Source organism: Malurus melanocephalus, unplaced genomic scaffold (assembly GCF_030028575.1).
Source record: "Malurus melanocephalus ecotype Western Australia unplaced genomic scaffold, MMel_1.1 scaffold_313, whole genome shotgun sequence".
NCBI lineage: Eukaryota > Metazoa > Chordata > Aves > Passeriformes > Maluridae > Malurus > Malurus melanocephalus.
The window spans coordinates 91,019-103,023 of NW_026623545.1; positions in this window are offsets into that span (position 1 = coordinate 91,019).

A 12,005-nucleotide genomic window follows, 5' to 3' on the forward strand; every position below is an offset into this window, starting at 1 on the left:
AAAAAAAAAAAAAAAAAAAAAAAAAAAAAAAGAAAAGAAGCTTGATTTACTAGAAAGTTTCTCTTTGAAAGTTTAGAGAGCTCCATGGTTTTAGGGTGCCACTGAGTTTTAGGGGTTCTATTTTTTTTTCATGGAGAACTCCTAGACCCTAAATATCAAAAATAAATTAAAATAACCCCAGGTTATATTAAAGGATTAAAATTAAATAACCTTAGGTTATTTTTACCTTAAAGGATATTCTGAATCCTTTTTCATGCATTGATTAAAAAGTCTGTTAAGTTGTTTTTCATTCAGAATTACTTTAATTATATTCTTGTTAAGTTTCTGTAGCAACAATGCAAGGGAAAGTAAAGTCGCCACAGATATCTGCTATCATTCAAGAGAAAAAAAAAAAAAACCACAAAAAAACCACTCTGATCCACAGGAGAGAAGGGTGGGAGAGAAAGTGAAGCACAGTATTTCACTATCCATGGTGCATAAAAATCAGCAAGTTCACACGACTATTAGATCACATTTTCTCCTATAAATGTTGTCTTTTTGATTCTTGAAATTTGGCTTCTTAAAACAACCTACTTCTCTAACTTTTTTTTGGGTCAAGCCATTAGGTAATGACACTTGCTGGGTCTGTTGCATTTGCCTCTTTTTTTTTTTTTTTTGTGTCTGAGAGATGCGGGAAATGAGAGAGCATGAAAATCACTTCGCTTTATGAAATAATTATTTTGCTACTATGTAAAATGGAGTCCTTGCCGAGTCTTTAGTCTAATTGTTCTGCCACATGAAGTCCTAGGAAAAATAAGTAACTTATTACTTTATTATTGAACATTTCTCAGCATAGAAGATTATGAGATATGTGACTGAGGTCTGAATAAACCACAAGTGCTGAAGTTTGTAGATACTTTATACATTTATAGGCTTAGTTTTGTAATTTTTTTGAAATCATGTGAAGAAAACCACAACAAAGCCACAACAAAGCAGGGGAGATGGGGGTCTTTAATTTATTTTGGTTTAAGTCAGCCAAGAGTAGAGTATTACAATGCTTTCACCCTCATAGCTGAGTACTCCAGAGCTCAGAATGTACCCTCAGGCTTTCTCAGTGCTTGGACAAATTGAAATAATCTGGAGTTAGAGAGAAGCTCCCAGTGCAGCATGGACAACAATAACAAAACAATTCCAACTCCCTACACAGGACGCAAACAAACTTGCCTACACAGGATGGCAAAATGCCCAAAATTCTAAACCTTACTTTAAAAGAGTTTAAATACTTACCTATCATATATTCTACTCTGAATGGGAAGTTTCTCTTCCATATCTCATAGTGACTACTTTCCAAGACTAAACGAATAAAAGCAAATTGAAATAAATAAATACTAMACCTATACACAGCAAGTACAAAAGGACAGATGTGTGAAAATGTTCACTTATTCAGGTGAACATCTTAGTTAACTGAGTTTAAAGGTATTCTTTTCCTCTGCCTTTCCTTTCCTTTTGTGGATCCTGACTTCTTCCATGCAGTATCACAGCTTTAGCAGTGGAAAGTAACCTTCTCAAGCATGAGTGCWATGAGCTGACAGCCCAGTGCTAAATTAAAAGATGAGAATTTGAAATGGTACTTTCAGACAGAAAAAAACATTAATCTTTCTTTCACCACCTTTTTTGTTTGAGATCTAGATCGGAAAGAATAGAGTGTGGGTTTTAAAATGTATTGGAATTTTTGGTTAAAGCTTTGTTTTTTCACTGTGCGCTACATTGATGAGAGAACTGACAACACACAGAAACTTTTCTGTTCCTTCCATAAATCAAAGAAAGAAAGAGCTAAACTATTTGGAGGTGAAATCAAGTGCTATTTTGGATTGTGAACCTAAAAAGGCCCTGAATAACTAAGTCATCAYAGGAAGTAGGGATAGCTGAAGCACATGAAAGAGCAGCCTGGAAAAATACATCTGCAATAGATAAAAACTTCTAAAACAAGAGCAGCTGAGATTATTTTTACTTCAGCTCCTCTCAATTGAGTACTCAACACACAATTGTTTGTCCTATAAGAGAATCCCTCTTAACAAAAATCACAATGCTCTGGTTGGGATTCAATTTGTCTTTTCAAATACAAACACACATGAATTAAGTACATAGTAAAGTCYCAGCCCTCTAGGACACTATCTACAAAATTCAATAGCTGTCAGTCATGTAAAAATAGAGACACTTCAAAGGAAAAATGATTACAACAWCAAATAAGTACACACCTTAAACTATCAGTGAGCAATAGGTTTACCCTATTCACAGATGGAGTTTTATTTTTCTGACTTCAATGGGATGAAGAGTAAAGGTGAATGTTTGAAATCTAGCTTTGCAGCTGAATCAGAAATACTTTCTTTGACTTTTTACCACTGTTATAGAAGTTTGCATGGCCAGTGATTGCAGGTGTTCAGTAGCACTGTAATTCTCAAGCAAAACAAAGCAAGGATGAATTATCAGATGTGTGTCCTAAGGTGAAATTCTCTCTAATTTGCTCTCACGAACCACTGACAAGACAGACAGACTGAATGGTACCAGGTTTAATGAAAAGTTGTGCAATGTACAGAGCGACAGACTTTTCCAACTCCTGTTCTGAAGATTTGAACTTTCATGCAATATCCATGACATATATATTTGGTATGTAGGAATAAAGGTATGATCAGAACTCTTTAAAGAGATGATTGGTCAATTGATGAAGTAAAATATTAAAAGTCTTGCTTGAGGTAGCCTGCARGGCTTGTGCTTCTGAACATAGATTAGCATTCTGGTAGTATTTGTTTGACTCAAAGGACAATGACAGCAATTAATTGGATACAAGAGGGAATTGCTATCTGCTCGTGACTGAGATAATGAYTTTTGGATGGATTATGAAAGGGACAATTTCAAAAGTAATCAGATTGAAATAAAAATCTGTTTCAACACTAAGGTTATAAAGGTGTTCCAGTTAGTTTTTAAACCTACTGGCAAATATACTAAGAGAATATGAGGGCATCTGTTTCATCCTCTAATTCACTAATACTTTCAACTACATACAAAAGGTCACAGTCTGACAGAAGGCAATAGAATTATCCACATTTTCTTATATACAGGTTTATCTTAAACTGTCTTGTTTATTCAGACACCCTTTCAAATCTTTATATTAGGACTCCAACAGATACTACCAAAAAGAAATAACAGTTTAAAGATTGTTCATAGTTTCTCAGTCTCCAAATTGAATAACTGAGTGCATCAGTAAATATGTACTCACAGTACAACAAAACAGGCTTTATAATACTGCTTATGCAATGGATTTTTTTCCTCCTCAGACCCTTCCCCTCTAAAGCATCTATAGTTAACCAACATATCATTCCTTTGAAATGTCTGACATTGTAGATTGGAAACAAATGAAATCAAACAATCAAGAAGAGAGTCTACAAAACCCCAAAACAAACAAACAAAAAAAAAAAGCAGTAATTCTTTTAACATTCTATGATTCATAGTGGTTAAAGACATTTGTCCTTCCAAAAGGAYAGTTGAAAATCAATATGAGCCTTAGCAAGTTACATATTTCATTCCTGCTGAAATAGTGTACTATGTTCAATCACAGGGCAGTTGAGTCCCAAAGGGATGTCTGGAGGTCATCTATTTCAAACCCTTTGTTCAAAGCAAGGTCACCTTGCAGGTTTCTCTGGGTGATGTCCAGTTGGGACTTGGATAATTCTAAAAATGAAAATTCCATAACCTCTCTGTGAAATCCATACAAGTTTTCAATCATTCTCATGGCAATTAAGGTCTTTTTAGATATGGATGGAATTTATTTTGTATTTGTGCCCATTACCCCTCACAGCAGAGTAACTGCTTGTTACTGGTTACTGCTAAGAGTGTGGCTTCATCTTTATTCCACCTGTCAGATGTTTATACACTTTGACAATCCCTCCCCTGAGCCTTTTCTTCTCAGCATGAAGAGTACCAGTTCTCAGCCTCTCCTTGTTTGACAGATGCTCCGTTTCAAAGGAAAGAATGGAACAATTAGTGCTACATATTTCCTACAGTGGGCCAAGAGAATAGGAAAAAACAAAGGAAGAAAAAGAGCATGGATTTCAGATTCAGATTGGGACAGATTAAAACAAATAAATGTAGGTGTCTATCTTAGATGGTCTATATATCAAAGCTCCCATCATCATTAGTAAAAATSTAGGATTTAATCCAATGTCCAGATGTTATTTCTTTTCCATCTTTTGCTTTATCTAGGCCTACCTGTACATCTCAAAGAGCCAAGAATGGGATACTCTGCAGTACTGTGATACAGTAGGGCAAACATAGGCAAGGAATGGYCTGAAGGAAGGTGAAAGATTGTCATTTCAGTATAATTAAGACAGCAAGGAGAACAATTCACTTCTCACTAAGGCAAGTATCAGAAAGTTGCTTCTGTTGCTTACACTCTGGGTCTGAAAATGGATGTCTTGGCTATTAAAAAGTTTTTTGCATTAAGTTAATCTGATTTTAGTGAAAGACATTTATTTTTATTACTATCATCAGAATATTTGTATATGTTTTATTATCCTAGTTTAATAGAGGTAAAAGACATCAATTGCTACATTACAGTGGCTAAAATACTGTTAAAGGTAAAACAGACCTTGCCGGGAAAATTTAGATATTAGTTCATTGAGCACATAGGGTTGTTTCTTCTTTTTTTTTTTTTTTTTTTTTTTTTTTTTTTTTTTTTTTTTTTTTTTTTTTTTTTTTTTTTTTTTTTTTTATTTCACTTGCCTTGCATTCAGTACATTTGTCCACCTATAAATCCCAATAAAAGTGTGTCATTGGTAAGTTTCCTTTAGAACAAATGCATTCAACAGATAATGCATTACAATCTGGAAAAAGATGGTCAGTCTTCTTGGAAATAAACAWTTTTTTTTACAGGTCTGCACAATTTTAGTACATGTGACTTGTTCAGCATAATACTTGGTCTCATATAATGGCAATTAGTGATATGAAATTCTGAATTACTTAACTTTCAGTAAATTCATCCAAGAACAGTGTCTTTTGGTATTTTTTCCCAATAAAAAGTGAAGAAATTAAGTTCASATATGTTTGACATTTTAATTATCACAATAGTAAAGAATTTGGTTTGAGTCACAAAATTATTTTTCTGTAATATTTTTAACATATTGRAAACAATATTTAGCAAATTTTGAAAAGGTGATTGCTATCCTTTTTATCRCTAAATTCCCTTGAGAATTTGTCTTACAGTTAGTAGATTTATATAACTGCTCTCCATGCTGGCTTAGAATAATATTAGAGAAAACCTTTGTTAGTCTAATAAATTAAGATTGCTCATAAATCTTACCTGTTCACATTATTGAAAACTACAACGAGTAAAATTCACAGGTTTRTAAACAACTACTTTATATCTGTCTCTTACTCAGTAGACCTCTTTATACTGTTAAAGTGCTTTCTGCCACTTCAGTTGTTTTGTAATCTCCAAACAGCACAATTTATATCTTCCCTGATTTTACTTTTTTGCYTCAGTACTTAAATTACATGTTAAAGTGATTTTTTTTTTCACAAATTGAGTGCATGTTTTGTGAGGTAGAGCATTCTTGACAAATTAATGCACTTTTTTATGGTTGTCTCTGAACAGTTTATATTTTTAAGCCTTTCAGCTGATATAGGTTTGTATTTATAAGACAAGGCAGTTTAAAGAAAGATAGAAGAAGTAAGCTAAAAGGCAGTACTGTCAGGATATTAAAAAGATAACAAAAGGTTTTAGAAATAAATYTGACATAATGCACAGATATTTTATTCTCAAAACCATGTTACGCTGATGATTGGAATTTCAGAGAAATATATTTAAAAACCCAACCAACCAAACTGAAAGTCAGCAACATCCTGTTTACATTTCTAAGCTTTTTAACTTTTGTGGGGCTCTGAAAATTCCTCTCTTGTTTTCTACTAACTTCCTCTTCAAGCATAACATTGTCTTGTACAAATAARAAGAGCTCATTCTACGAGTCAGTAATAGTCTAACCATGTATTGATTGTGGAATTTAGGTTTTCCTCTTGGTTTTTCTTCYATTGAGTTATTGTGAATTTCATTAATTTTCAGTCTAATATGTAACCCCCAAACAATTTTTAAATCACTTTCGTTCTCACCTACCAGTGCAGTAATTGTGTTCACTTCATTCCATTGGACATACACAAAGAAGCATATCAGTATTTTACTAGACATAAACARTCCCAGAATAACTGAGCATCTTTCAGATATTTGTGTGTGTACATTATTATCCCTACCAACTGCTAGACTGAACTTCAGGGAATCATTCAGTGGTTTCCTTATGTTTCTGAAGGAGCATAAGACACATACAAGAAAGGACAGATTTTCTGATTTCTAGTTCAGTGTTTTGGCCATGAGCACATAACTGCATGGCCTAACCATGCACAGAACTCAGGCTACACAGCATTTCAGCTACAAGGGATTTAGCTTTGCATGAGCTAGTCTAAGGAAAGAAACAGACCAGATTGGGCAGTTTCTTGGATTATCACAGCCTGACCTACTACTGCTTATGGACAGTAGCCACTCCTACATTATTTTCAAAAAACATTGGTACCTTCGCWCTCTTACTTTGATATCCAGTTCAGACAACAGTAAGGAAAAGTCAGGAGAGCATCTGTAGGAATCTAGTCTACACAGTTAACCCTTAACTTTATAGAGAGTGTTGTATTTATTTGTTCCTTTCCTTYATAGTTAGGGCAGAAAAAAACCCCAAAATGTTTTATTCAAGTATTCCCCATGCCGTGCATTCTTCATACAGTTCCCTTGCCTCCTGCAGCCTGCACTGCCGGTATCTCTTCTGGAGATATCTCCACAGAGCTTTGCCACAGACAGGCAAACAGATTTATGGACTAATCACTAGATTTATGGACTATAATCAAAGTCTTATATTCTAAGCATTTCTGGACACAAGCTACTTGTTCTCAGCAATGTACAAACATGACATAATGGATGATAACTACAACTATATAAATAATCATAATAATAAGCACTGGGAGTGACTATGATGAAGGATGTATAAATTTCTGTCAGCCAGAAATTAAATTTTCTGCCTTTAATAGTAGATTTCACAACTTCTCCTCCAGTTCTGCTTTCAAATTGTGAGGTATGATACCCAAGAGGGTCACAGGAGGATTCAAAGAAGATTATAAAGTGTTTATACTAATTGGGTAGCATTAATTACCCAGCTGTTCCCYGCAATTAAAGGCAGTTAGCTGTTCCCAGGCTAATGGTACACTTGTAGACAATAATTAGAGCAGTTCCTTGTAGCACCTAAACAGCAGCCCTATATTTTGAGAGGGAAAAGACCAAAAGGTTTCATGTGACACACTTTGTTTTCAAAAATGGAAGGAACTTAAAGGGACTTTTGTCCCAAAAAAACGTAGGAAAAGATGATCTGCTGCTGAGAAAAGCAATAGTAGTAAAGTTAYGTTTTTCTAAAAATATGTATTTAGAAATGAAACTCTAGTCTAGCTTTGGTCACACAACTAGTATAAACCAGTTTGTAAAAGCAATTTTCTTTGTAAAAGCACATTCAGGTCACAAAAATCTTCTCTTTTTACTTATCTTTCTAGAAAATACTTTAAAGGGTGTTACAACTTCTGTAACATCAAATCTAAACATTAATCTCTCCACAAAACCAAGCCTGTTGCAACTGTTTATGAAGTATARTTAAATGAGAGAAACACTTAAATAGAATTTAATTTTCGATTCATTTTGGTAATGCAATCTCTTGTGCCATTTAAATGGTATTTACTACTTACAGGACATTTATTATGTAAAAATCAGACAGCAAATCTCTTATTTCATGTGGGATTTTAAAGTGATATGCAGTTTGRGTAGTTAATATTTTTTCTCCCACTGCCAGTTACTGCAACAGTGAACAAATACCAGTACAGTGGCTTCTGTTGAGATASAGCAAAGGGTTTAAGTGGCATTTGTGCTATACTGCTGTCCTGGATCATCATATTCCTGAAACCCAGATAGATATTCAAGCATCTGAAAAATGAAGGGGGCTGTGTGGTTCCAGTTCTCAGCATGTGCAAGATCTCAGTGCTGAATTCAGGACATTGCAGGTCTTGATGTTCTTTCACAGTTTTCTCACAGCAATTAAAAAAATGTTTATGACCTGCCAGTAACAGGTACAAGTAGCCTCACTTATGATGGTGCTAATGCTGTGCAGGTTTTGCACAATAAGATACCCATATGTGGTGCCTAGGTTCAGTTTTCCCTTCATTCTCTGTGGCATCTGCCATGTGCACATCCTGRCTTCGTGCCTGGAGGCTTTCCCTGTACTCTTTCAGTTACTTTGAAATGTTGAATTGAAGATTCGTTAATTTTATAGCACAATGAGTGGACCATTTATTTTGAAAGCAACAGTTCCAAATTCTGCTCCTTCTCCTCTGTCTCTTTGAATTAGTATCATCTCAGCTCCAGCAATACAAAACCAATCATTATTTACAAAGTATTGAGGGCCAACATTCCTGGCAAAACAACCAACTAGCAAACAGAAACAAACACAAAACAACAACAAACACCCCCCCCCTTTTTAAAATTAAAGAAATAAATTATAATTTCAATCCAGGAGGAGTTTAAGGGCTGTAATATCATTTCCAGCAGTGATCTGTCCTATGCTTGCAATTAATAAATCCCCAAGAAACTGTAGATATTATCTTCTACCTAATGACAAATTCACCATCCTTTTTCTCAGCAAGGCTACTATTAAAAAATTGTAAAGCAATTTGATGGAAATATCAAATGTCTCAGAAGACTGATTGCTGAATTCCACATAGATTCAGAAAAGACTCTGTACCCTGAAGTTAAAGTTTCCATGGAAATGACCAGGCTCCTATCCTGTGTCCATTTGGGAGGCCTCTTGTAAGTTCTATGAATATTACAATCATATCTCCTTTGACAGATGTCAGGAGAATCCAGAGAAAACCTTCTTGCACATTTACAGAGTTTCTTACAGCGCTTTCTCCTGTACCACATGCAGCTGCTGCATCCTGTCATGACTAGTTGTGCAGGGAGCTGTGTTAGAACAAAACCAGACCAGATCAAATCTCCCATGTTCTTGACCATGCCTATGCCAAGGTTCTGCATGAGAGCTACGAAGGGAAATATCAAATCTGGGTGCATAACACAAGGTGGCCAAGCCAAAATTGATGTGACAATTACCTTGAATTGGAGCCTTCTGGTCTACAGAGTATCTCTTCACCAGAGGTTTCAGTCACATTCTTTCAAAATTATGGACACTGCTGTCTTATGCTCCCCTCCAAACTAAACCTAACACTCCTAGCAGATGGTCCTCTCAGTAAACCCCACAGTGTGGACAGTCTTACCTGGGACCAAGGTGTTTTTATTATTTTCATTTGGGATAAAATAAAGCAGATGGCCCTTAAAGTAGATCAGCATTCTTGTTTTTCACATGAAAAGGTAATTTTAGCTCTCCAGAAAAAGAAGACATAAAGAAATTCCAGATGTCAAATAGACTAGTCTGAAAGAATTGGATGAGAGCTGACAGGCTGGTGCTGAGTGTAGGAGAAATGGCTGCTCTGTTTGTGCCTGTCTGGAAGGGATGGGTACATCAGTGCCAAAATAAGAAAGATGCTTTCTTGGGCTGATATGTGAACACACCTACTGGGTGATAACTCTGTGCAGTGTAATGACCATCACAATAATGGGCTAAAGTTTGGTTTCTCTGTGAATTATTTGCTACTGGCATTGACTCGCAGTGGTCTGACTATCATGGCACTGATCAGTGGATGTCTTGGAGTTGTACATAACCTGCAAACTTTTTATTAAATGAATATGAGTTAGATGAAAATGAAAACAAAACTGAGAAAAAAATAGAATTCCAAATCATGGAAATAATTTTCTTTTTCCCTATGAGAGTGAAAGAACAAGTTTTAGGTGACTTTCTCTTAGGAGAAAGTTAGAACATTTCTAAAGACATACACAAATACAGAGGTGAAAATAATGGCACTTTAGTCAAACCACAAAGGATTGACATATTATGCTGAAGTACCAAAGCCTTCCATTTCTGAGATTTGGAATTCAATTTTCCCGAAAAATAGAAAGAATTATTAAATGGCAGTTACTGAAAAATTAGGCTTGCGTGGAATACTGATTCTAAAWGGATGGCAGAATTTACAGGGTCATATTTTACTCAAGACTTTTACTCAAGAGGTGCTTTTTCTCTCAACAGTGATGGAGTCACAAAGTGAAAGTACTCAAGGTGATTTTGCTCAAGGTGGTTGAGGACTGAACATAGAGGACAAAACCTGTACTAATTACAGCCAAAGAAAAACAATCTTCCAGAGGACTTACATGGAAATTTTATGAAGCAAATTAATAGCAAGTAGGCGAAAAATTCTGAAGGAAAATTATCTTTTAATTGAGAACACTGTTTGTSTTTTATTCATTTATTTTTACAGCTGTAYTCAAAACCCAAAAAAGGCCATTCAMGTATTTCATCCTTCCTACTGGCAGCRAGTCTAACATTGCCTCAATCCATTCCCAATGTCTTGTGATGCTCAAACCATATCTGTCAATTTTATTCAAGAAGAAGGATTTCAGAAACATGATACTAACACCACACCTATTCCTCAGGGAGCAAGAGCRTCTATGGATTTCATGGCATGTTAGYATTAGTCTGTTGGACAGGTTCTCTTCTCTTTCTCTTTATACTCAGCAGCAAGATTTTAGTTTGTCCCGAGGCTACTAAATGAAATGAAAATRAACTTACATCAGATGTTTAAAATCAGGAAGTAGAAGTAGTGTKAAGTCAGAAAATATTAATGCCAATTTGCCATGTGAAGCATCATTCAGGGAAGAAAAAGCAAACAAACAAAATRCTGTAGATCCAGATTATCTATTATGCTCCAAACACATTCCATTATGGCTGGCTTTATGTCCTCTAGAGTACCTTGTCTTTGGAAATAATATTCACAACAAACCCTCTCACAGACTGTTTGTTARTGCACAAAGCTAATCTCTGTKCTAGTTTYCCAGCTCTTGMAGCACTCTAGCTTAAGTAAATGGASTAGCATGCTGTGTTTGTGAGTGAAATGTGTTACGATCAGATTCCTAGCATATGTCAAGCACAGTTAGCTCATTATTGATAAAATTAAAAATGTATCTTCAGCAATGTAAAAATCCGTGTTTGAATTTTCTGAATATAACACACAATCATTAAAGCTCAAAAAATAGGAAATTGAGGAGTGGTTTTAGGCCACCTTCTCACCATTGCTGAGACCAACCATCAGCAGAGACACTCTTGAAGTAATATTTTTGGTTACTTTTTTAAAAACAGTAATTTGTTTTATAATTTTGATCAGCTATATTTATCCAGTACTGCTAATCATGGATAAGGATTTCATGTAAACATTATTGTTCTTGGGTACACCTTCTGTTTGCAGCACAGGAAAGAGGTAAAGCACAACGTCCATGTTGGACCTATCGTCTTTGAGGCTTTTCAATCAAAGAAAACATCCCACAGATTTAAATACAGTCAGAGTCTTTAGATCAACATTACACACCTTATGATGTTATTCATAGTCAAGTTACTCAATTAAAAGTCTTTATTAGGTCACAAAAGGAAATTTTAAAACAGATTCCTCAGTGAGAGAATCCTCTAAGAATGGAATTTTCAATTAACTACATAATTTAAGAACACCATTTCTATTGGCAAAAAATGGAAAAATTGCATGGGAAGACCCAGAATTATTAAGGTACAACTATTTGTCTTTTCTGTTGCATAAATTGGATGGCTCTGTTCTACCAAAACAGAACAGTTTGTGATTAAAAGATGCAACAGATACTGACTGATAGTTTATATCCTTCATACTTTCATGTTTCACACTTGTGCAACACATTAAATATTCATGCAGTGTAAATTCATATGCAAACAGCAAATTGTGTTCCAAACTATTCTGAGGTAGTGTTCACCCTCTAGACCATATAT